Raw genomic sequence first — 27808 nt, forward strand, 5'->3', positions numbered from 1 at the left:
GCACACACACACAAACATTTCTTTTTTAAAAAAAATTTTTTATTAGTGAATCACCATGAGGTACAGTTACAGACTTTAAACCTTTAGTACTTGCGTTTCAGTCATACAGTGATTGAGTACCCATCCTTCCACCAGTGACCATTTTCTACCACCAATGGTCCCAGCATCCCTCCCACCACTCCCACCCCGTCCCCTCCACCCCACCCTGCCTCTGTGGCAGGGCATTCCCCTTTGCTCTCTCTCTCTCCTTTTGGGTTTGTGGTTTGCAATAGAAGTATTAAGTGGCCATCGTGTTCGGTCTATAGTCTACTTTCAGCCTGCATCTCCCATCCCAAGCAGGCCCTCCTAGCACCCTTTACTTGGTGGTCCCTTCTCTATCTGAGCTGCCTTTTACCCCAGCATGTGAGGCTGGCTTCTAAGTTGTGGAGTAATCCTCCTGAAACTTTTCTCTACTATTCTTGGGTGTTAGTTTCCCATTCTGTTACTTTATATTCCACAAATGAGTGCAATATTTCTATGTCTGTCCCTCTCTTTCTGACTCATTTCACTTAACATGATACTTTCCATATTGATCCACCTAGATGCAAATTTCATTACTTCATCTTTTCTAACTACTGCATAGTATTTCATTGTGTAGATGTATCAAATTTTCTTTAGCCAGTTATCTGTTCTCAGGTACTCGGTTTTGTTTTTTTTTTTCCAGATTCTGGCTGTTGTAAACAGACAAACATTTCTTTATGCAGAGCTTCTTACTTCATTAAGAATTGTTTCTGTACATGGATACAGAAAATGTACACACTGGAATACTATCTGCCAAAAAATGAAGTCATACTATTTGAAAGAACTGTGATGGCCTTTGAAGCATCATGCTAAGTGGAATATGTCAGACATATAATCTCTGATCTCTTTTACGTGGAACCTAAAAAGGAAACCATACCAAACAGAAAAACCAACTTTGTAGGTATAGAGAATAAAGTCATGATTGCCAGAGACAGGAGTTGATAGGGAAGCAAAATTTGTGAGGGGGATCAAAGGTACAAACTCTTTAGTTGTGAAACAAATAATGCTTGGAGATATAATGTATATCATGGTGTTAATAATACAGTGTTGCATATTGGAAAGTGGTTAAATTGTCATCATTTCTGGGTATGCAGTGTTACTTTATTAATCTTGGGTTTTGAAATTAGTTTGTCAGTTAAAACAAAATTAAAGATAATATGCTAAAAAATGCTTCAAAAGTAAACCCTTTGGGGGCCAGAGATACAGTACAGCGCGCAGGGCTCTTGCCTTGCACATGGCCAACTTGTGTTCAATCCCTGATAACTCATATGATCCTCCAGTCCACCAGGAGTGATCCCTGAGCACAGCCAGCAGTGGTCCCCAAACAACAACAAAAGGTAAACCTTTACCTTGCAGCTATCCTCATGTAAGCCACCAGCACAAAACATATCTTCCAGGATAACTGTCTGGAAGTCTAATGGATTATATTGTTTTTCACACTTCTCTCGGTCAATGGTGGGTACTTCTGTTTCCTGGAGTATGGAAGGGTGATGGTCTGTAGAGGTAGATAACAATGAAAGGTTAAAGTAATCTGTTATTTTTTGAGGCAGGGGAGAGGGAACTTGGACCACTCCTGGTGGTGCTCAGGGGTCCTTCTTGCCTTGTTTAGGGTCCATATACGGGTTGAAGAGATCAATGCCCAGGGTAAGCTGCATGCAAGGTATAAGTCTTATTCTCTGTACTACCTTTCCTGCTTGGTTAAAGTAGTTTGAAAAGGTGAAAGAGAATGATTTCCAATTGCTGAATGGGAATCCAGAAGCAAAAGGCAGTTTCTTCTCAATCACATTTTACTAACGGAAATACTTCATTTTGGTATAGTAAATCTAATACAATAGATAGTTAAAATTTTTTTTTTGGTTTGTTGGAGATTTTTTTTCTACATGCCATATGATGGTTTTAATTTTAAATAAAATTCTAGCGCATTTTCATGAATTGGAGACTTGAGAATATTTTAACATTATTCTCTTTACCATTTATCTGCTTTCTTTTCCTGATAATCCTGAGTGCTAATATAAAAAGAAACACTAAGTTTTTTTCCAAATTTAAATCAAAGATTTATTAACCTGAGTGAGGTAATTGTGCATTTTTATTGTTTGTTCTCCCAGCCATTGATAAACACGAGAGAATAAAGTACGTCTTATTTAAGACTTATAATTTTGCTCGTCTGATTTTGTTAAAAATACATGCCATAGTAATGATATGCTTATGATGTAAAAGTACAGCTATAAAGGGTCACATAATGAAAAGTGCCTTTAACTCCCCTTCTCACCTTTATCACGAATGATAGTACCCCACCCAGTCACCCAACAAGTGGGTGGAATTGTTAACTTCTCTGTGATATTGGGCAAACAGATGGGCATAATAAGTGAAGTGAGTTCTATGTTAGAATATAGTTTCAACAAGGCAATGTCTGCAGTTGTTTCATGATAGAACGGATGTATGATGATTTTGTCCACTTGGAACTTTGTGCCTCGCTCAATATTATTTGATCCCATCCATACAGTATAGACGAAAGGATCCAAGGTCCTAAGACAAAGAGAAAAAGGAGAATATAGAATATACTTTGCTACAGCTGTGTCTAAACAAATGTTCTGTGTGTAGCACCAAGCCTCTAGACAAGAAAGAATGGTAACAACACCTTCCCCTTCCCTTCTGTTGTTGATGGGAATGGCCAAGGCTGAGGAACAGTGGTTGTGGTACTCCCCAGGACATGCACACTTCAGTTCCAGTGTTTATACCCTGGGTTAAGGAGCACTAGAGATTAAATACTTGGTTTTTGCTTTGGTTTCAACTTTGGGAGATGCTTGAAAAATGCCGTTGGTGTTTTGAGTGCAAAAATTGGTACAGGTAGAAAGTACCTTATTTCTACTCCACAATATATTAATATTTCATAGGCAAAGTTTTAGATAGAAATTCCCTTAGCATTTGATGTGCCTGCTCTATTTTCTTTGCGCTCTCAGTATTATTAAAGTCCTATTATTTTGCTTTTCTTTTTGTTTATTAGTTACCTGCTACTGCATAACAAGTTGCTAAAAAGTTTAGAATTCGAAAACTGTAAACATTCATCTCATAGTTTCTGTGGGTCAGGAAGCAGAGGTGACTTGGGTGAAGTGTCTCTGACTCAAGGCCCCTTGCCAGGCTGTAGTCAAGGTGGACAGCAGACATACCAGATCCTAACTTGAAGATTATCTGCTTCACTCACATGCATATTGGCAGTCTAATTCTTTACTAGTTTCTGATGGGAGACATCAGTTTCTTTGGATGTTTGCCTTGGGCTACTTACCTTGTGGTGGCACCTTGCTTCTCTCACAGCAGTTAGCACTAGGAGGGAGCTGACATTGTCTTTGTGAGCCCAAAATCTTAGAAAAAAAGATCCCTTGAGAATAGCATTTAGAAATGATTTGGCCAAAAATGTTGAAAAATTTCTAAATATGGGTGCTTTCATTTCTTTTCTGTCTTCATGCCCTGACCTGTGTTCAGGGTGTCCTAGGCATTCTTCTACCTACCCATCTTACTGCTTTCATTTGTCAGTTTATGTCTATGTGAAATAATTCAGTCCCCTCATCTCTCCTTCCCTTCTTTTTTTCCTTCCTTTCTCTTCTTTGTTTTGTAGGCTATGCCTGCCAATGCTCAGGGGTTATGAATGGCTCAGGGATATGGTGGTACTTGGCGGACTGTAGGATGCCAAGGATTGAATGCCAGTTAGTTGTGTGCAAGTTAAGTGCCTTAACCATGTACTATCTTTCTGGTCACTCAACTGTTTTCATTTTTTCCAAATTTTTAAATTTTATTTCCATAAAGATGTTTACAATAATTGATTGCATTCCCTATCTCAATACCAATTCCACCACCATTAGACCTTCCCACCACCATTATTTCGAAGTTTCCCACCACCACTCAAGCCTTCTCCAAAGGCAGATGCTAGATAATTTATTTTGTATTGCTTCTTATGCATAGTATAAAATGTCTGTGAGGGTCTATCTCACGGTGATTCAACAAAAAAGCAATAAATAGTATGAGATATCATGTGGCCGCAAAAGCGGCTGCATGCTCCTGGGGTTCTAAAAATTAAAATAATTAGATTCTGGAACCATCTCTGCAACAGGTTCCAGAACCATCTCTGCAGTGAGCTGCTTGGTTCCAGATTAATTTGTGAGTCTTTGGATCATGGCTGTTAATGCGCATAAATTGTATAGCACCCAGAGGCAGTTCGTGGACATGACAGCCAGGACCCCAGAAGGACTGGAAAATGGGAAGGGACAGCCCAGTCCCAAACCCTTGAGGCCTGGTGTTTTTAGTCACTGGTCCCACATACCTGGGTTTTTCAGCAGATTTAGTCTCTGTGTGGGGGGCCCAGGATGAGCTTGTGAAGATTGGCCCTGCGGGTGGTAGCAATTGGTTTCTGGATGTTTGCGGCTGCCAGGGTTCATCTGGTGTAGGCAGAGGGAGAGGATGCCTGCTCCCATCTCAGGTGCCTGGGTGAAATCAGCCTGGACATGGTCTGGAGCCATCCCTGAAGCGAGCTGCTAGGTTCTGAGACTCATTTGTGAGTCTCTGGATCATGCTTGTTAATACGCTTAATGGCTCAACTATTTCTTGAGAACATGTTTGTACCAGTGGCCAGCTAGAACTCACATTTTGAGACAGTGTGCTGCTGTCAATATCCATTTCTCACCAATAAGAGAGCCTCCACACACATGCGTACTGGAAATGCGCACGCTGACCTGCCAAGGCCAGTTCCCCTCCATAGAATTCACACTTCTCACAATGCGAGGGGAGGCTTGACGTTGTCCACATACTAGAAAAAGAAAGAAATATGGGAATCTGATGATCCTATTTATCTGGCGCCCAGCTTATCATCCACAACCTCCCCCTTCAGTTCCCACACTGGGACCTGAATCTTTCCTCACCTCCCTCCTTCATACTGTTCCAATTACAGACCCTGCAGTCTGGCTCAAGTGGAAACCACTCACCTACTTGCTGCTTTTCTTTTCTGGACGAAGAATGTGGGCAAGATCCTAAGGCAGACACATCATACTATTAATATAACATAGTTATAACATAGTAATGCTTCTAATATCTTGATTCACTAGAATCTTCCTTCTTAATTTTTCAAATTGATTTTAAAGATCAACTTTTTAACAAATCCCAGTGATAGAAATTCTGATATGACATACTAGAAACATGCACGAAGCATTATTTTGACATTCACGTGATGATCCAGTTATTCACTGGAAATAGCAAGTATATATTTTGGTTGAAAATACGGTATGTTTGTTGTTTTTAAGGTTTGCATTACTGTTTAACTTTATCACATTTGCTTTAACAACTGCCTGGCAGTGTTTGTCTATCTTTGTTGTTTTGTTTCCTGTTACCTTTTGCTATGCTCAGTCGCTTCAACTCTAAAATCTTTGTGGGTCAGTAAAAGAAATGAATAAACTTAAGCCTGAAATCATTGACTAGTATTTGCACTAGTTACCTGTGCTTGAAATGCTCTTTTCCTACATCCTCAGCTCAATCATATCACTCCTGCAGTCTTTGCTCCAACGACTCCTTCTTAGTAAAGCCTTTCTTTTTTTTGCTTTTTGGGTCACACCCGGTTATGCTCAGCAGTTACTCCAGGTTCATGCACTCAGGAATTACTCCTGGCGGTGCTCGGGGGACCATATGGGATGCTGGGAATTGAACCCGGGTCGGCTGCGTGCAAGGCAAACACCCTACCTGCTGTACTGTTGCTCCAGCCCCAGTAAAGCCTTTCTTGACTAGCACGTCAGTACCCTTCTGTCCCTGGCCCTCTCTGAGCAAAGGTTGTGCAGGGATCTTTCCTCCTGCTACTTAGGGTCTGAGCCTGGTGCCTGGCAGGCAGTATCTTCTCAGGACTTTCGTGGGCTTCACTGTTCACTGGCAAACTCCGTAAGTAAAGTGTCATTTGGGGGCCATCTCCAGTGGGACGGGGCCATGCGGGTATAGACCCAGCATTGCTTACCCCACCATGAATGCTATTCTGTCATCAGTTGCCTGAGGGTTTATGATGCCGAGTGGGGTCAAAAATCTCCCCACCCTGCCCCACCCCATAGACTTACCCAGCATCAGAAGCAGGAGGAAGACTCCACCAGGAGGGCACATATCTTCTGTCCTCAGAATCAGCACCTCCTTCTTCCTGGGCTCTGATTTCCCAGGAGTGGCCTGTTGGGAAACAGCCACAAAAAGGGATTAGGATCAGCTTCTTTAAGATAAATTACTGTGTTGCACCCCTCCTCTTTTTTTTTCCCTGATGACAAGTAGTGAAGGGCCTTGAGTAGACCTAGCCCCGAGTCCTGTAGCTGCACTTTATCCTGAGGGCATGAGGCACCCTCTGCCGGCCAGGTGAGGTGTACTGTGAGGTGGAGGGTTTCTGTCTGTGAGGTGGAGGGAGGGAGGGAACTTGTAGCTGCCAGCCTGAAGTTGGAGGACACTGGACAGAACAGGAACCTCTTGTCTGTAGCTATGAAAGGTGAACGTTGCTGCTGCTGCTTCTGCTTCTGCTTCTGCTGCCTTTTCTTCTGCTGCTCTTTGGGCCACACCTGTTGATGCTTGAGTGTTACTCCTGGCTCTGCACTCAGGACTTACTCCTAGAGGAGTGCAGGGGGCCATATGGGATGCCAGGGATTGAACCTGGGTGAGCCACACACGAAGCAGAAACCCGACTTGCTATACTATCGCTCTGGCCCTGCTTGCTTTTTCATAAAGATCAAGAAATGGAAGAGAGGTCATTATTATAGTGCCTAGCTAAATTTTCCTGATTTGTTGTTAAATTGCTGCAGTAAATCTAGCCCAGAGCCTCATGGTATGCACAATTTGTTCTGTCAATGCATTATTTGTTAGGGCAGTTTGCTTGTTGTGGATTTTGTGGTAACCATTCTTATAAGATCTATTAATTTACTTCAGTTTTGGGTACCCCCATGCAGTATAGGGTTCCACAACCTCAGCATGTTAATTGAAGATCTGGCAAACACGAAGAAGCTGTAGCACCTTTCAGACCTTGGGGCTCACACATGGCTACATCTGATCCTGAGGGCAAAGGCCGCCTTGTTTTCTGTAGGAATGTATATGTTGTCAGCTTTTCTCACCATCTGAACCATATGAATATCTGCCCTGTACATCTACCTAGATTCCTTGTGATAATGCTTAGCTTTTTAATTGATCAGCTTTCTCCTTGCCTTTTGAAACATCTTTTGGGCAAACTTTTTTCTCAGGTGCTTAATCTAATATTAATCTTCCCCAGGTGCTTAATCTAATATTAATCTTTCTCAGGTGCTTAATCAAAATATTATTTGTGTGATATTAGGCAATTTACTTAGTCTCTCTGAGTGTCAATTATTTTTTTTTGTTTTTTCTTTGTGAAAAGTGAGATGATGAGTTAAGATCAAATAGTTTTTAAAATGATTAGCAACATAATAGAGAAGGCAAAAATAAATCCCAAAATTAGAAAAGAAAGATGCTTGTTAACCAGATAGATGACTTAGCAGTTCTTTCACAGGCAACATGACTTGGCTAAAGGTTTTCCAATCTTGGTCTTGGACCCTAAATTTTTCAGTTCCTTTTATCCTGGGCTTATCAGAGAACTTAGAGTACATATAATTCAGGAGACACTGAATTTTATTTGTAGGCTATGCCCAGTGGGACTCAGGTGCTATTCTCAGCATTGTGTTTGCTTCCTGAAGGTGCTTATTGCTTTGGTGACTATTGTGCTGCGGATCAAAAGCACACCTCCTGAATGCAAAGCTTGCACTCCAGCGATTTGAACCATCTTCTTTTGCCCAGACTCTCTAAATTTTAAGAGGATTATTCCTGAACCAAAATATTTAAAGTGAGAGCTATTCATTTCAATTATTAGGAATTTTCACTTTTTTCCAAACAGGGTAAACCTTGGTAAGAGTAGAAAAACCAAATTAATATGTGGAAAGTGGTTTGAAGATACTTCAGATCAGAAGACATGGAAGTGGATAATGTTCACATGCATTTTGCTTACTAGCATGAATTATTTCTTCTTTATAAAACTAGGTCACTGTCATCCAGTTGCTCATCGATTTGTTCGAGCGGGCACCAGTAACGTCTCTCATTGAGAGATTTAGTGTTACTGTTTTTGGCATATCCAATATGCACGGGTAGCTTGCCAGGCTCTGCCTTGAAGGCTCGATACTCTCAGTAGCTTGCCGGGCTCTAGAGGGGCGGGGGAATCGAACTCGGGGTGGCCGAGTGAAAGGCGAACGCCCAACCACCGTGCTATCGCTCTAGGTAAAAGGAGCACTTTTTCATAATAAAATATAGGGTTTTAGTTTGTTTGTTTTCGGGCCACACCAAGCTGTGCTCAGGGTTTACACCTGGCTATGTGCCCAAGGGTCACTCCTAGGAGGCTTGGGAGACCATATGGGATAACGAGAATTGAACCTAGGTTGGTCATGTTCAAGCAAGATCAGCCCTCAAAATGTAGTTTTTATATACCATTTTTCCCCCTTTACAAGCTAGAGTCTGATGAATGTGCATTTCTGACTTTTGCTTTCTTACATTCCATGCTGAATGGAATACTATTAATACTATTCTTCAGCAGGGACACAATATTGTCGATTAGATACAGTGGGCAGGGCACTTGCCTTGCTGTGGCCAACCCAGGTTTGATCCCAGGCATTCCATATGGTCCCCTGCGCACTGCCAGGAATAATTCCTCAGTACCATTAAGGGTGCCCCCCCTCCAAAAAAAACCGCCCACCATATAATATTGTTGATTATCTTTATACTTTCTTGGGTATGGTATTTCTATCACATTGCTTTGAGATCATATCCAAATCTCCAAGTTTAGCTTATTCCTAAGAGATAATAGGCATGATTCACTGAATCTTGTTCATTTGTTTGGGGTCACTAGACCTAGTGGTGCTTGGATTACTTCTGGCTCAGTGCTCAGGGGTTCTCCTGGTGGTGCTCTGGGAATCATGTAGTGGCAGGAATCAAATGTAGGGCTTCTTACTTACAAAGCACTGGCTTTGTATGCTCTGCCACTGAGCCACATCCCAAGGTCTTGAATTTTCTGTTGTTGTTTTCAATAAATAACAGTCTCATTCCATCTCATCCATTATGCATATATTTTATTAGTTTCAGTTTAAAGGATTCTGATTGACAAAGGACATAGTATTGTGAAGTGAAAGTAGTTCCCATTTTTCCACTCTCAATAGTTAATTATTATTTATTTATTTATTTATTAAACTTTTTATTAAATCACCATGTGGAAAGTTACAAAGTTCTCAGGTTTATATGTCAGTTATACAATATTCAAACACCCATCCCTTCACCAGTGCCCATATTCCACCACCAGAAACCCCAGTATACCCCCCGCCCCCACCCCCTACCCCCTACTGTATAACTAATGAATTTCACTTCATTTTTTCTTTACCTTGATTACATTCCATAATTCAACACAAAACTCACTATAGTTGTTGGAGTTTCCAACCAAGAGAGACAGACCTACTACATTTGATAATTAGTTTTTCATTGCTGGAAATGAAGAGATATGTAGCCCCACTGCTACAAGTACATAACACTCTCTCTCTCTTTTTTTCCTTTTTCCTTTTCCCTTTTTTTTTTTCTTTTTCCCCCTCATCCCCCTTCCCGCGCCTCATAGTATGGTGTACGCTACGCCGCGTCGGCCAGCGTGAGGCTTTTGCTTAGTTCACAGTCCAGAGAGGTGGCTGCTACATTAAAAACCTTCAATATTTCAACAAAAACTTACTGTTATTATTTGGAGTTTCCCCCCCAAGTCAGACCTGTTCAAAAGGAACCGTTTCACATTGCTGACAATTATAAATGTTCTGTATAAAGTCCAGAGAAAATTCTGCCAGAAATTACATAGCCCAGCTCACAGTTCCAGTGCATTGCTGTAAGAAGTCTCTGAATTCAAAGTCTTTAGGCGCAGAGTGTCCGATTCGCGCTCATCGGCTCCGGATTTATCTGGGCCGAGGGCGTGCCGGTTACGCCCCCTTCCCATGAGTTCCTGGGAGCCCCAAAAGTAAAAACCGAATACCTGTGGGTTTGGAGTCACAGAAGATGGCGCCTGCCACGTGGGTGCCGTCAGGCCGCCGCTTTCCGTGCAGGAAGACAGGGTGGGGAGGAAAAAAATCCACCCCCGGCAGCACAGAGTTGTAGCCCAGTTCGCAGTCCCAGTGCATCGCTATCGGATGCTGCGCTGGATGCCCAAATGTGTTACATCTCTGGAATCAAAGTCTTTAGGCGCAGAGGGTCCGTCCAGTTAATTATTATTTAGTTGGTTTTCCAATCCTTCATATTTAGGAGTTTAAGGATTATCTTTTGTTTCCTGAGCTGAGAGTTGTATCAGATAACTTGTAAGGTGACTTCCAATTATTTTGTGATACTAAAACTTTGCTTTTTTCTCCTTGTTGGATCTCTTGTCTCTAGTATCTAGACTCATCACCTTTCACAATCTTTTCTTTTTATTCACTTAGCATCCCAGATTTAGTATCTTTTCTTTTGCTAAGTCATTTTCTATAGAGTTACTTATGTTTTGCTTGCAATTCTGTAGTGTTATCATTAAAAAAAAAAAAAAAACCAAACCAGGGAATCTGATGCTAACAGAAACAGTGTTCCTTTGAGAATAAACTTACATTCTTTGAATTGTTTTTGTTTTGTATACTTTTGTATTTGTGGAATTTAGTATTTTATTCAAGATTCTTACTGTTTTATTTATCTGTATGGAAAGCTTTTAATTTTTTAAATTCTTTTTGTGTAGTGAGTCACCCCGAGTCTCACATATAAAGTATGTGTTTATCACTGAGCTACATCCCTGACCACTATGAAAAGGTTTATAATGGTCCTGATTTATCTACTTATTTAATTATCTTTGCAGTGTTAATAAAAAAGTTTTCTGAACAATGATTTTTTATATTGGTACTTAAAATGTGAGGAAGAGATTTTCACTTGCTGTATATAAATACAGCAAGTATTTTTCAGTAGCTAGGCAGTCACACCGAGAAACTGCTCCCCTTCGAGTGTAATCCCATCAACGACCAACATCCAGAGACTATGAAACCAAGATCCTGGAAGAGAGCGACACAGAGTCTCTTGCCCCCAAACCTGGCTGTCTTCACTGGGGCCCCTCAGAGGGAGCGGGTTGAGTTTCCCTCCTCTACCCGAGCAGAGCCTCGGCAGTTGAAGACTTCCAGAACCCAGCCACAGCCATGCTCAAGGCCACTCTCCACACATTCAGACGAGCCTCACACATAAAGGAACCGGCAGAGGATACCAGGTGTGTGGGACCTGGGGCCAAGATCTTCAAGGCTGCTCGAATCAGGACTCTAACTCTTCCATCCAGATTTCCAATTTTCCAGTAGCTAGGCAGTCACACCCAGAACTGCCCCCAACAACGTGTAATCCCATCAGCGGCCAACATCCAGAGACTATAAAACTGGAAGCGCAGGGGCCCTGTGACATCTGATAGCCTAGTTTTCCCTCTTGGAGAACCTGGCAAACTACTGAGAGTAATAAGTCTGCACGAGAGAGCCTGGCAAGCTCCCCGTGGCATATTCATATCCCCAATACAGTAACATATATACATACCTCTCAGAGAGACCAGCAGGCTACCGAGAGTATCCCGCCTGCATGGGTAGAGCCTGGCAAGCTACCCGTGGCGTATTCAATATGCCAGAAACAGTAACGATAGGTTTCATTCCCCTGACCCTGAAAGAGGCTCCAGTCGTTGGGAAAAACGAGTAAGGAGAGGCTGCTAAAATCTCAAGGCTGAGAGGAATAGAGACATTACCGGTGCCCGCTCGAGTAAATTGACGAACAACGGGATGACAGTGATACAGTATATAAATTCTCTCTGGTCATGGATATTGATATCTGAAAACCTAATACACATTTTCCCAATCCCCTACATACTCGTGAGTACAAGAATATAGGATTTAGAATATATGGTTAACAGGAGACTCAGATAGCATTCTTTTTAATACCCACCTCTGCTTAAGCTTGCCTTTCTTTAATTTGTGGTTAGTCTTGACCTCCTAACTTCTTAGTACAGATCCTTCCTTTATTCATCCAATGGAAGGTATCTTCATTTAAGATAACCTTAGTGAACTAACTTCCTGATGTTTACATCTGTTTAACTCAATTCTAGGGAATAGAATACAGCAAAAGATATGAGTTCTAAAAGTTATGAGGTCTGAGGTGTCACTTTTGGGATTAGATTATAAAAGACATTCATCTCGATTATTCTATTTTTTGGGGGGAGAGGGAGGAGGCCACATCTGGCAGTGCAGGACTTACTCCTGGTTCTGTGTTCAGGGAACTGTGCTTACTCCTGGCTGACTCAAGGAACTGAATATGGTGCCAGGGATTGAACCTTGGCTGACTGCGTGCAAGGCCAAGTGCCCTTTCTATTGTACTATTGTTCTGGCCCCTGACTCTCTTATGTATCACAGTTTATAAGAATGGAACTAATGGCTCTCTGAGTTAGCCCATCAGAGAAAAATGATTTAGCTTAGAAGTAAATCCTCTGAGGCATGTCGTCTATCTGTGTATCTATTTTTGTTTTGGGGTTTTGTTGTTTTGACTTTTTTGGGTCATACCCAGCGGTGCTCAGGGGTTACTCCTAGCTCTGCACTCAGGAATTACTCCTGGTGGTGCTCGGGGGACCGTATGGGATGCTAGAGATCAAACCTGGGTCAGCCACATGCAAGGCAAGCACCTTATCCACTGTACTATTGCTCTGGCCCCCATGTTATAAATCAGACCCTTTTCTTAGGGGCTTTGACATGACTGAAGTTCTGGCTGATAGAGCAGTACCCTGTAGCTCCCTCCTGTAAGACCCTGAGCCAAAACAACTTAGATAAGCCTTCCCTGAATAGTGACCCATAGAAATTATGAGGTAATAAATATATATAGTTCTTTTGGTATTTGGTTTGTAATCATTTGTCATATGCAGTAGATAGCTGCTACACCACTCTAGACTTCTAACTGAATTTGGGAATTTCTAATCTTCCAATTTTTCTTTTTTTCAGGATGCAATCCAATCCTAGATGGGATGTTTTTCATCTTGACTTAAGCTAAAGACAAAGTAATTAACTTCTATAGACCCTAAATTCTTCATCTATAGAATGTGGAGATTGGTTAGTCTAACTTATTTCTAGATCACTCTCAGGCCTGAAGTTCTGTGTTTTCATTTATATGTATATATTTATTTATATTGGGTGGAGGGGCATACCTGGCAATGCTTAGGGAACATGTGCAGTGGCAGGATTAACATGCAATACAGGTGCTTTAACCCCTATATTTTCTATTTGGCACTCTGTTTTTAAATAAGGTCTACCCAGTGATCCTTGGGGCCCAGCATCCTGGTGGTACTGGGAAGAGAGGAATATGTAACACCAGAGACTAAATTCAGCGATTTCACCATGGTAGATGTGTGCTCTACTACCATCTTCCCTAGCCCTAAATTTTTGTGTTCTTATATTTACCCAGGTCCCATCTCCAGTTTCATCAAAAGAATACATATAAGGCATAATCACTAGAATCAATCAAATTTTTTTTCAAGCTGGGAATCTTGCTTTCTAGGTTGCCTAGAGAATAAAGACAACACACAGTTTTGGTTTTTGGGATCTGTACTAGAAGTTGAGGAACTGCATCTGGTTAACCAAATCTGCAGAATTCACAACCCTTAGAATTTGTCCTTTCTCTTATTGTTATTGTTTTGGTGTTTGTGGCAGTAGGGGATGTGTTAGGGGAGGCCATGGTCCATCTCCAACAATGCTCAGGGACATACAGGATGGAACTCAGGGCCTTGCACGTGAGTTCTGCCCCTTGAGCTGTAAACCTGCCCCTACAGACCTCAACAGTTAGGTAGTACCAGGAGAAAAAGAGCAGAAGCAGAGCAGGAAAGAAGTCAGAGAATTTCAGACGTGGTATGACAGAAAAAGTTAGTAACTTACTAACTTTTGTCTGTCCTCTCAATCCAACATTTATAGAACCTGATTTTTGTATATATCCCAGACTCGATCTTTGGATATAGTATAATCCAAAGTATAATTTGGATATAGTATATAGTTCTCTCCTTCTTCCAGGATCCAGAAATTCTTCACTTTATTTTTCACATGTTCGCTGTGATCTACAAAGCTGTTTGTAACATCCCCTTTTTGCCCCCTGGCCCGCTTGGGTCGGAGCTGCATACTCCCTTTTCGCCTGGGCGATTGAGGAGGTATTACACATGACAGGAATTTTTTCGGGCTCTCTCTCTCCTCCTGTGTTCGGTGCTCTTGAACCGCTTCCCCACCAGGGACGGCTGTTGCCTTGCACAGAAGAAGGAAAAACGAAGGCCAAGCTGGTTGCCTATTAGTTGCCTTTTATTCAATCTCTCCTCTCTCCCAACTCTATCCAACCCTCTCCCTAACTCACTGTACAATGCTCTCTGTGACTCCTCTCCAATCTCCTCAGCTACTCTTCTTCTCAGCTCTCGGCCTTCTAACTCACAACTTTCTCCTCTAACTCTGTGTCTCTCTTCAGTCTCCTGTCCTCTTCATCTCTCTCTCTCTCCTTCAACCTTCCTCGAACTCTCTGTCTCACTCAATCCACTAGTCCCTCTGTCACCATCCCCATCTCTCTGTAACCCCGCTATTCTTTCTTCCCGCTGTATTTGTCTCCTCTGTCTCTCTCCCTCACTCACTCTTCTCCCTTTTCCTTCCCACAACTGCTTTTTCTTCTCTCTCACCACGACCTCCCAAACACACCTCCCCACGGGAAGTGCAATCAAAATGTTTTTCCTGTCTTCCCAACCATCTGCAGTGTGTTTTTCCTCTCTTTAGAACTGCAACTTGATTAATATCTTTAATTCTCCTTCCTAATATTTATCATTCTGTATGGACACAATAGTGGACACTTTTAGGCTTGTAGGGTGACTCTCCTGGGGACATCTCACCATAGACTCAGACTACAGTGCTCAGGCCGGATGAATCATTCCTAACCCCAGCAGGGTCCAAATTTAGTACTTTTTGGATCATGACAGAATTTGTCCATGACCAAGCTCTTAACTTATGGTTAAGTATTATGGCACTTCGGCCAGGCCCATTTTGATGCCAGGGTAGGTAGCTAGCTCACTGCTTGCCCTGGGTCCATCCATTCCCTTGTTGGGACCGTTTTTGGGGAGTCATAAAGAGATGAGTCATAAAGAGATGGACAGACATAGAAAGATTGTACTCATTTGTGGAATATAAAGTAATAGAATGTAAGACTTATATCCAAGAGTAGTAGAGATGTGTACCAGAAAGATTGCTCCACAGCTTGGAAGACGGCCTCACATGCTGGGGGAAAAAAGGCAGCTCAGATAGAGAAGGGAACACCAAGTAAAGGGTGCTTGAAGGGCCCGGTTGGGATGGGAGATATAAGCTGAAAGTTGACTATAGACCAAACATGATGGCCACTTAATACTTATATGCAATCCACAACACCCAAAGAGAGAGAGAACAAAAGGGAATGTCCTGCCACAGAGGCGGGGTGGGTTGGGGAAAGGGGGTGGGGGTGGTGGGAGGGATACTGGGATCATTTGTGCTGGAGAATGGACACTGATGGAGGATGGGTACTCAATCATTGTATGACTGAAACACAAGCACGAAAGTTTGTAAGTCTGTACCTCAGGTGATTCATTTAAAAATTAAAAAAATTTTAAAAAATTCTTACTCTTTTTATCTTGATATTCCAGTCCCTCCGTGGAATATTACCAACACCCTATTCATATAAAAAGAAATCTTGCCCAAATTCTATTAAAATGTTAACTCAGTTCTACTCAGGTATCTAGTTTGCCCTCTCCTTTCTAAATTAACCAAAACTGAATGCCCTTGGCATTTTCAAAGTTTAGACCCCCATTGTATCCTGTTGCTTTTACTCCTGAGTGTTTATAACTAATAACGGTACAAAATGTGATCTTAGGTGTTATAGAGAGATATAAAGTGTCACAGGATTAACCCCAGTCACTTTATTCAACCCACATGGTGATGGTAAATGAAGGTGTAATGTGGCAAAAAAAAAAAAAAAAAGGAGTAGAGAGAATTTGGGTCAGCTAAGGATAATTATTCTGAAAGACAATTAAAAAGTTCAGTCTTTTGTTTAGACAGTGAACAGTTTGTTTCAATTTCTGGTAGTAAGGAATTACTTGTATCACTTGTATCACTTGTCATCCCGTTGATCTTCGATTTGCTCAAGTGTACGCCAGTAATGTCTCCATTTGTCCCGGTCATATGTTAATGTAGCCCAATGATATCTGCTCACTCCAGGAACAGGAAGGGCGTCAAACTGCTCATAGTAAGGAATAAAATTAATATACTTTATTGCATTTATTCAATTTTTTGGTTTGTTTTTGTTTGAGGGCCACACCTGGTAAGATACTCAGGGTTTATACTTTGCGGTTGTCATCGGACCTTGTAAGATGCCAGGATTCAAACCCAGGGCTGCCACGTGTAATGCAAGCACCTTTCTCACTGTACTACTTCTCCAGCCTCCAAATTAATATAATTGCTGATTATTTTGAGTTATTCCTTCCCTTCGCTTCCTTCATGAAGAAGGAACTTTTTTTAGCCACTTTTAATGATGATATGCCATGAAAAAACAGCGTATCATCAAAAGCGATTTCAAGGGAAAAACTTTATTACTGCCTAGTGTCTGGCTGTATAAGAAAGAATATGTTTAATGAAATACTCAGGTAGCTTATTTCTTTTTTTGTCGAGAGGGTGGGGGTGGAGTGTGCCATATCCATGCTACCCAGGGCTCACTCCTGGCTACGCACTCAGGAATCACTCCTGGTGGTGCTTGGGTACCATAAGGGATGCCAGAGATCAAACCGTTTGCAAAGCAAGCACCCTACCTGCTGTTCTAACATTCTGTTCTGTCACTGTCACAGGCAGCTGATTTCTAGCGTGTTATAGCAAGCACGACAACTGTAATGTGTATGCATCAACTAAGCAAGAGCTCTGGCAATCATGTGCAAGCACTTCGACTAAAGGAGAGCAAAACTCAATCCTGCAACCTGATTATGTGCTTTCCATTGTGCACCATAGCATAACCCTCAGTCATTCCAACAACAACAACGAAGAGAATGGGGGGAGTTAGAAACAAACACGTCTGGAAAGATGGCTTAACAGACTGTCATGTGTGACTTGCATGCAGGAGACCAAAGTTCCATGCCAAGCACTCTGCCACCAATACCACTTGGAGCAACCTCTGAGCAGGGAGTAGCCCATGAGTATGGCAAGGTTTGACCCAGGAACCACACAAACTGAGTCATACACAGAGTCACACACATTCACACATACACTATGATGAATGAAATTGAAAAAAACTTCTTTCTGAGCTCCTGGAAACCTATGTAGAGAAGGAATTAGTATAGACATGAATGAAATATGCTCATTAAGCAAGTAAAATTATGTGCTTCCATATAATGTACTTTATTACAGAAATTGCTTGAGGGCTAGAGAGATAGTACAAAGGAAGGCACTTCTGTTGCACAGAACCAACCTGGGTTTAGTTTCCAACACCATATATGTTCACCCAACCCCTGCAGGAGTAAGTCCTGAGCACAGCAGTGTGTGGCCCTCACACTTATTTGTGTTACCACTCCCTTTGCCAAAAGGGGGCTAAGTTTCTTGTTTTGCACTTAGAGATCCAGTCAGGATTAGCGGAATTCTTAACACTGCTAGGGCCCTGAACACTACCAGGTGTGGCCCCAAAGCCAAAAATATATAAATACAACATACATACGTGAATGTCCACTTGGGATCTGCTTTATTTGTTTGTTTATTTATTTATTTATTTTGAGAAAGATTCACCCAAGCAGTACCCAGGGAAACCAGGGGTCATTCCTGGTGATAGCCAGCGAATTGGGTCAATGATTCCAAACTAGGACTTGAGTATTTGATACTGCTTGGGCACTGCACTGCCTGGAACCACCAGATTCACTCAGATGATGTTGAGAGCTTTAAGGCAACATGCTGACATGCTGCAGTAAGGCACCATGTGGTTCCATATAGAACCAAGTCAGCAAAAACAAACAAAAACAGGTGCCCTAACCTCTATACCATCTGATTGGCCTGAAGTCTATGTTCTTTAAACAAACAGAAAGCTGACCCCAGTTGCACCAGAGGTTACTACTACCCCAATTTTATAGATCATCTCAACACCTGGGCTAGAAGAGCAGGTACCACCCAATTTGGAAAACAGTTTGATTATTGAAACCATAAACTTCAGCTCTTGAAATCATGGTATTAATCCATTTTTAATAATGCGTTGTAGTTGTCTTTTCAAAAAGTAAAACTTTCACAAGTGCAGAACAGAACTAAATATGTGCTATATTTTTTTTCTCCTCCTTTTTGCTATGAGGGCCACTCCACCAGTGATTAGGAGCTACTCCTTGCTCTGTGCTTGGAGGTTGCTTTTGACAGTGCTCAGGGAACCATTTAAGGCCAGGGATTGAACTCAGTACTTGCACAATGAAAGCATGCGTACCTAACCTTTAAGCCATCTTCCCAGCCCTTATGTATATGTTCTATATGTTCTAGATTCCTTGATTGGGGAGAGGGAAGGGAGAAAAAATTTTAGATAGTAGAGGAGGTGAGAAATATGTCCTGGTAAGAAACTCATGGACAATAGGGCCAGAGTGAAAGCACAACGGGTAGAGTGTTTGCCTTGCACACGGTTGACCAGGGTTCAATCCCTGGCATTCCACATGGTCTCCTGAGCACCACCAGGAGTAATTCCTGAGTCATTACTATATTTCTTTGAGGAATATTGTTCCTTTGGCTTTCATATTCTTTTTACTTTATTTATTTATTTATTTTTATTGAATCACCGTGAGATAGTTTAACTTCCATGTTTGAGTTACAATCATACAGTGATCAAATACCCAGCCCTCACCAGTGCACATTCCCCACCACCGGTGTCCCCAGTATACCTCCCTTTCCCACCCTCCCTCTGCCTCCATGGCAGACAATTTTCCCCATACTCTCTCTCTCTACTTTTGGGCATTGTGGTTTGCAATACAGATACTGAGAGCTTATCCAATTTGGTCCTTTATCTACTTTCTTCATATACTTTTTTTTCTTGTCTGCTTGCCAGTAGCTATTTAATTTGTGATTATCAATTCTTTTTTTTTTTCTTTTTGGGTCACACCTGGTGATGCACAGGGGTTACTCCTGGCTCTGCACTCAGGAATTACTCCTGGCGGTGCTCAGGGGACCATATGGGATGCTGGGAATCGAACCTGGGTCGGCCGCGTGCAAGGCAAACCCCCTACCCGCTGTGCTATCGCTCCAGCCCGATTATCAATTCTTATGGAAGGCATCCTTCCTGATTGAAGATGAACAGTTTCGGACAAAGAATGCCATATACAGAAATGACAGCTTTATTTTTCAGCTATTCTACATTGCAACCATTGACATATACTTCCAGAATTAAGAACCTCAATAAGTTATTTTAATGAAGTCATCTAGAGCTCCCAGTGTTCTCTGAAGCTTGTTCTTTATGCATTTCCTTCTTATCTCTGTTGTTGGCCATCAACTGCAATTATACTCCCTACTCTTCTGGTAAGATGTTAGGTTGAAAGCACAGGTGGGTCCTACTGGAACCGGAAAGACCAGTACAAGAAGGAGCAGGATATTAGATAAATCCAGATGGTTGGCATCCAAGACTCAGCTCTTGAAATGATGGTATGAATCCACTTTCGATAGTAGGTCACATTGGTGTAGACTGCAGGAAAACGTGTACCACAGTCCAACCCCCAGCTTACCAATCCTATCTGCATCCATACATCATTAATAAGACATGACAGAGGTCCTCCAGAATCACCCTAAGAAAAAGAGAGAAGAGTGTGAGCATGTAAAACTCAACCATAAAGTGCAAAATCTTTCTTGAAATTGAGAGCTTTTTTAGAAGGAGTCAGGAGAATTCCATGTTAGAGAATTCTGGACAGGGCTGGACTTATACTGCATTAGGGGAAGAATTTGGAACTTCTAGAATTAAAGAATTTTGGAATTGGGAGGGACAGCTGAAATTCTTAGTAGTTTCAAAATATTTATGTGACAAAGATAATGTAATGCTTTTTCCCCACCAAAGTTTAATTCATTTAAAATGGATGAACTATATGTTTCTAACTGTTGGAATACAATTCTTGGAAATCTGTTATTTCTAAAACACTACAGAGAACAGATGAAAACTCACTCTTAGTCTTCCCAAGAGAGAGGCTTATGTGTTTGTCTAGGAGACTTAGATTGAAGAGTAGATGTTAGTTTGATTTAGTTCAGGAATGTTAAAGGTATTTTGTCTGAAACTTCCCTAATCTGGGGAAAGAGACCTAGACTTTCAAATAAGATCAATTTAAACTCACACAGAACTTCATTATGATTTAAAAAAATGAAAAGGACTCATTGTTTGCAAGAGAAAGTCAACTTGTTACAGGTTCAAGAACCCTCATAGGAATATTAGATTTTTTAGCAGAAACTTTTCAGACTAGAGCAACTGACATAATGTATTCAAATCATTGATGGAGGGAAATTGCAATAATTTCTGGCAAAGTTATTCAGAATTGAGAGCATTTTACAGACAAACAAGGAGTTGTCACCACTAACATGGCATTAAAGAAAATGTATAAAGGACTTATGTTCTTGTTTGTTTTGAAGGGTCATACCCGGTGATGTTCAGGGTTTACTCTTGGCTCTGCACTCAGGAATTACTCCTGGCAGTGCTCAGAGGACTATATATGATGCCAGAGATTGAGCACCCTACCCACTGTACTATTTCTCTGACCCCTCAAGGGCTTCCTTAAATTGGAAAGGAAGTGAACCAATTAGCTTTAAGGAAGCATGAAATACAACATTGGAAAAGATAAACATGTAGTAATATAGTGAAGTCACGACTTACTATATAATGCAAATGAAGATTAAAAGATAGAAGTAAAAATAGCTAACATTAATCAAGTAAGACACAGTTAGAAATGTAAAATGTGACATCAAAACAAGGTGGAGCAGGGAAGTAAAAATGTAGAGTTTTAGAGTACATGCACACTGGAGTGTTACCAATGTAGACTCTAAAAGTAAGTTGTTATAGAAAGTCTCAGGGTAAACACAAAGCAAAGACTTATAGTAAATGCTCAAAATATAATGAGAATAAAATCTAGGGGTCGGACTGATAGCACAGCGGGTAGGGCGTTTGCCTTGCACGCGGCCGACCCGGATTCGATCCCCGGCATCCCATATGGTCCCCCAAGCACTGCCAGGAGTAATTCCTGAGTGCAAAGCCAGGAGTAACCCCTGAGCATCGCTGGGTGTGACCCCCCCCCAAAAAAAAAGCAAAAAAAATGAGAATAAAATCTAAACAAAAGATCAAATCACAAGAAGAAAGGAATAGATGATTAGAAAACAAGGCAGTTAACAATGGCCATAAGTAAAATCAACAGTTTTTATTAATATAAATAAAATATCCCAGAAACCAGACTTGCTGAATCGATTAAATAAATGGACCCATTTACTTATATGCTGCCTTTCAAGAGACTCTTTCAGCTGTATGGACATGCCCAAACTGAAAGTGAAGGGCTAGGAAAACAAATTTTCATGCAAATGGAAGTCAAGGGAAGGTAAGATAACATCAGACAATCTAGACATTAAAACAGTGTTCTAGACTGATGATAAAGCCCAGCGGTAGTGCATGCTTTGAGTGTGTGAAGCCATAGATTCCATCCTTGGCAACACCAAACTGAAAAAACAAACCACCAATCAACAGCATCAAAAACTTAATAAGAGGCAAAGGAGTGTATTACATAATTATGAAGGAACCAATTCAACAATAGTATATAACATTTGTACTTCTATATCCATAGTAGAAGCACCTAAATATAGAAAGGAAATATTGACATACCTAAAGGGGGAAGGAGACAATATAACAATAGTATGGAATTGAATATTTCATTTATATCAATAGATCATCCAAGACAAAACTAAGGAAACAATTACCTTAAGTGAGATGGACATATACAGACATCAAATTGAAATACAACAGAATATGCATTCTTCTCAAATGCACATCAAACGTTCTCCAGGATAGTTTATATGTCAGGCCACAAAAGAAGTTTTTACAAGTTTGGAAGATTTTTTAATTGATAGCAAGAAGCATTATCCAGTCACAGTGTTTTAAAGTTAGAAATCACTAACAAGAAGAATGGAAAAGTTCATAAATATGTTATTTTTAAGGATGATGAATTAAACAATGTAATGATCAGGGATCTACACATCAGGTCTTAACACCTACCTAAGATACATGCACCAAATAAAGGGTCATCGAGATACATTAAAGCAACAATAAAAAGACCCAAGTAAATAATGATAGCAATGAAATACCTTCAGAATCTAGATGGATCATATAAAATATCACTAAGGAAACAGTAGACTTAAATGCATTGAAAGAGCTGGGCTTACTCAATACGTATAGGGATATTCACTCCAAAAAAGGTGAATACATATCTCCAGAGGACATTGAACTTTATTCTCAACAGAATACATGCTGAGACACAGTGTCGAAATCATGAAGGGCTGGAGCGATAGTACAGCAGGTAGGGCATTTGCCTTTCATGCGACTGACCCAGGTTCCATTCCCAGCATCCCATATGGTCCCCTGAGCACCACCAGGGGTAATTCCTGAGTGCAGAGCCAGGAGTAACCCCTGTGCATTGCCGGGTGTAACCCAGAAAGCCAAAAAAAAAAAATCATGAAGATTGAAACCACATTAACAGTTTATATCGCAATGCATAGTAAACTGAGGAAAACTCAAAACATCTGAAACTAAACAGCATGCTACTACAAAAACTGAGTCAATGAGGAAATTGTAAAATTAAAGAGCTAATGGAAATAAGTTCATAAGCTCTCGGAACAGATAACACAAAAGCAGTGCTTTTTGGGAGGCAGGGGTTGGCGGTAGTGAGAGAAGGGGCCACACCCAGTGATGTGCTCAAGTGTACTCCAGGCTCTCTGCTCAGGAATCACTCCTGGCGGTGTTCTGGAAACCATATGGAATGCCTATGATCAACTCAGGTCGACTGCATGCAAGGCAAGTATCCTCCCCTCTGCACCATCACTCTAGTCCCACATTTTAATTTTGGTATTTTGGACTTTATTCGGCAGTGCTCAGGGCTAACACCTGGCTCTGTACTCAGAAATCATTACTCTTGGTGCGGCTTAGGGCAGCATATGGGTACTTGGGACTGATCCTGGGTTGGCCAGTTGCTAACAAGTGCCCTACTCATTGTATTGCTCTGTCCCAGCAAAAGCAGTGTTAAGCTTGTGTGCATAACAGTATATACATCAATAAAATAGACTCAAATAACAGTTTGACCCCATATCTTAAACTATAAAAAGAACAAATAAAATCCAAAGTCCGCAGAAGGCAGTAATAAATTAGAGTGGAAAGAAACGAAATGAAAATAAAAAGGAATATTCCATTGGTTCAATGAAAAGAGCTGGTTCTGAGAAAGAATAAATAAAATTGATAAACCTTTAAATATACTCAAAAAGAAAAGGAGGAAAACCTAATAATGTCAGAAATAAAGGTCGAGAAGTACAACAGATACCACAGAATACAAAGATTTAGGTGAGGAACTTTGGTTCTTATATTTTGGGGAGGAAAGAACTTTGAATCTGTGTTCATTTGGGCTTGTATCTGACTTGTATCTTTCTGTTCTTATGGCATCCTTTTTTTTGTATTTAAAATTTTTAAGTCTTCAAAGTAGATTTTATTTATACATTTATTTAAATGATTGTAGAATATTTTAAAATGTTCTCCCTCTTCCCCCAACTTGACAATTTAAAGACTATGATGAGAAGCAGGGATCTTTAAAGAAAGGCTGATGCTTTAAATCTGCTTTGCGAACTCACTGAGTTAATACTAAGAAGCCAGTTTATTCTAGAATCTTAAAAGAATATGGGTACATTTGATTAGCCCTCAGAATTGTTAAAACATGCCCGCTTGCCGCTGAGATGTGATCCCGGGGGCTGCACGTGTGCAGCCTCTCCGCAGCTGCACGAGCATGACTCCAGAGGCCAGCTAAACTACTTTTGGTACCGGCAGCTCCTTGCAGAATGTCTCCAGACTGAAAACTAAGCCATGGCCCCATGCCTGCCCAGGAGAGGAAAAGTTTTTCTCTCTCTAGCCGTTTCCTTGCCGGGGGGGTGGGGGGGTGGGGGGGAGGGGAAGGGCGTGCCGACTGCCATATTATGAGGACCACAGATGAGAGTTACAAGCTTGCAATGATCCAATATCTGGAAGAAATTTCCCTGGACTTAGTTACTAAAATACAGAAATCCAAAACCGCGTGGCCGCTATTGCGGCCACGCGACCTCATATCTCTTCACAACAGGTTTGACTCTAGTAGGGAACTCCTAACAGTAATAGTGAGGTTTTTGTTGAAATATTGAATGTAACCAAAGTAAAGAGAAAGTAAAGTGAAATTTACCAGTTACGGGGGAACGGGGGAGACGGGACGGGATGGGAAGTATACTGTTTTTTTTTTGGTTTTTTTTTTTTGGTGGTGGAATATGGGCACTGGCGAAGGGATGGTTGTTTCAGCATTGTATAACTGAGACTTGAGCCTGAAAGCATTGTAATTTTTCACTTGATGATTCAATAAAATAAAATGAAAAAAAAAAAGAATTGTTAAAACATGGGGAACAAATACTGTGGCATCCTTTAATAATTTGGTTATTCAATTAAAAATTTTAATTTATTTATTTATTGTTTTTTTGGGTCACACCCAGTGATGCTCGGGGTTTACTCCTGGCTCTGTACTCAGCAATTACTCCTGGAGTACCATTGCTTGGACTACCATTATGGGATGCTGGGTTGGTTACATGCAAGGCAAGCACCCTACCCACTGTACTATCACTCCCCCCCCCCCCGTTATCCGATTTTTGAAATATAATTGTTCACAGTATTCTGTTATGATCTGTTTCATGATTCATGTTTTTCTGAAATAAATTAAGACAGCGCCTACTACTTCCTTTTATTTGTATCCTCTCAGTTTCCTTAAGAGTTTCTTGTTTTGGGGCTGGAGCAATAGCACAGCGGGTAGGGCATTTGCCTTGCACACTGCCAACCCAGGTTCGATTCCCAGTATCCCATATGGTCCCCTGAGCACCTCCAGGGGTGATTCCTGAGTGCAGAGCCAGGAGTGACCCCTGTGCATCACCGAGTGTAACCCAAAAAAGAAAAAAAAAGAGTTTCTTGTTTTTCCCCCCTTAATATTAATAAAGAGTGAATTCTTGGTTTCATTGAGCTTCATATTTGGAACATTAAAATAAAACAAAAGATAAAACCAACCTCACGGATGCAGAAATTAGCCAGAGACAGGAATTGATGGATGGGCAAAATTTGTGAGGAGGATCAAAAATGTTCAAGCTTCCAGTTAGAAAGTTAAAGTTTGAAGATACAGTGTACATCATGGTGATGATAGTTATACTAGTGTTGCATATTTGAAACTGGTAAGAGTGTGCTCATTTCACAATATACAATGTTAATTCAGTTGTTGGTATCTGAAATTATTATGTTTATTACAACTCAAAATTTAAGATTGTATGCTAAAAATATTTCAGAAGTAAAACATTACCTCGCAACTATCTCTATGTGAACTACCAGCGCAAAGCATGCCCTCCTGGATGACTGGCTGTGGCAGTATGAGCAGTGCATCATAGATTTTTTCACACTTCTTTTGGTCAATGATAGGTACTTCTACTTCCTGGAGGATGGGAGGGGTGTAATCTGCAGAGGCAGATAGAAATCAAATGCTGATCTGATTGTGTTTTTTAGCGATGGGGTTGGATGGGATTGGGTCACTCCTGGTGGTGTTTAGGACTGAACCATACGCATTGCCTGGGATCACTCCCCAGGGTAGGCTACATGCAAAGCAAAAGTATTAACCTCTGTACAACTTCTCTGACCAGGTAATCTGAAAATGTACTGCTCAAGGCATGCACACTTAGTTACTTGTAGCAATTATACCCTGGGTTATGGAGCACTAGGGGAATGATTTCCATTATCTGAATGGAAAATGGTTCCTTTCCAGTCATGTTTACAAATGGAAGGAATTTTTTCTTTTGGTACAGTGAATCTAAATTAATGAATGCCTAATAACTATTTGAAGGGCCAAAGCAAAAAGGCAGCAGGCATTACTCACGGATGACCCATACCAAGCAGGAGTGATCCCTGAGCACAGAGCCAGGATTAAGTCCTGAGCACTGCCAGTGTGGCCCTAAAACAAAACAAAACAAACAAAGCTATTTGCTTGAGACTTCTCCTATATACAATATAGGGTTTCATAACATTTAAAATAAAGAGTATTTCTAATTTTTATCTAGTAAAGATTTAAGAATATTCTAAAATTACTCCATTTCCCAGTTTTCTCTCCCTGATTCATTTCTCCATCCTGGGTAAAGAAGAAAAAGATAATAAAAGAAACACTGGTTATTTCCAAGCTTTATTTTTTTTTAATGTCAAAAGCTTTTTTATTTAAAAAACAGAACAACAAACCAGGGGTCGGAGCTAAAATCCAGCGGCTAGGGTATTTGCTTTGCATGTGGCCAACAGTGTTCCAAAAGACCAAAAATGACCATTAAGATGCACACTTTAAAGAAAATTATGCCTAAGGGCAATTTGTAGTTTTACAAAGTTGAAATGACATACTAATAACACTCCCATGGCAGTTGTCTATCTATAAAGCTTTAAGGTTCTAACACGTAAAGTCTGAATGAGAAAATCAGTATTTTCTGTTGTTTTGTTTTCTGTCTGATTTTGGCCACACCCAAATGCTTGGGTCTATTCTTGGCTCTGTACTTGAGGTTGACTTCCAGTACTGCTGAGAGAACTTTAAATCAGAGAGATAATTAATCTAGAGAGGTAATTCCATGTTTAAATTGTATTTGCTCTCCTAGCTGCTGATAAACACTAGCCACAATAAAATGCATCTTATTTGAATATTTATAGTTAATATGAGTAGGCTGGCCGTGTTTTATGAAAACATTTGTCATAGTAATTTGATATACTTAAAACGAGAGGGTTCTATTGTACATATAAGGGTAACATTAAAAAAACATTTTTTAAAATTTTATTGAATCACTATGAGATAGTTACAAGCTTTCATGTTTGGGTTACAATCTCACAATGATCAAACACCCACCCCTCTACCAGTGCACATTCCCCACCACCAATATCCCAGGTATACCCCCCCTTTCTCACCCTCCCCCGTCTCTATGGCAGACAATATTTCCCATACTCTCTCTACTTTTGGGCATTATGGCTTGCAACACAGACACTGAAAAGTCATCATGTTGGTCCATTATCTACTTTCGGCATTCATCTCCCATCCCAACTGGTTCCTCCAGCCATCATTTTCATAGAGATCCCTTCTCTATTCCATCTGCCTTCTCTCCTCCGCTCATGAAGCAGTCTTCAGCTATGGGGCAATCCCCCTGGCCCTTATATCTACTGTCCTTGGGTGTCAGCCTCATGTGATATTATTTTATACTCCACAAATGAGTGCAGTCCTTCTATGTCTGTCGCATGATACTCTCCATGTCTATCCATTTATAAGCAAATTTCTCTCCTAACAGCTGCATAGTATTCCATTGTGTAGATGTACCAAAGTTTCTTTAACCAGTCATCTAAAAAAACCCCTTTCACTCCCCATTCT

General features: G+C 40.9%; 1 protein-coding gene and 1 non-coding gene across 5 annotated transcripts in view; one reads left to right on the forward strand and one right to left on the reverse strand.

Moving 5' to 3' along the window:
- The window catches only part of SH3D19 (SH3 domain containing 19), a 199949-nt gene that overhangs the window by 24415 nt on the left and 147726 nt on the right, over positions 1-27808 (forward strand). The gene's annotated exons all lie outside the window — the stretch shown is intronic.
- On the reverse strand, positions 16661-16797 carry LOC129406660 (small nucleolar RNA SNORA15). Its single transcript, XR_008631137.1, has one exon. It is a non-coding gene; the product is annotated as a small nucleolar RNA SNORA15 (small nucleolar RNA).

Source organism: Sorex araneus, chromosome 7 (assembly GCF_027595985.1).
Source record: "Sorex araneus isolate mSorAra2 chromosome 7, mSorAra2.pri, whole genome shotgun sequence".
Classification (NCBI taxonomy): Eukaryota; Metazoa; Chordata; class Mammalia; order Eulipotyphla; family Soricidae; genus Sorex; species Sorex araneus.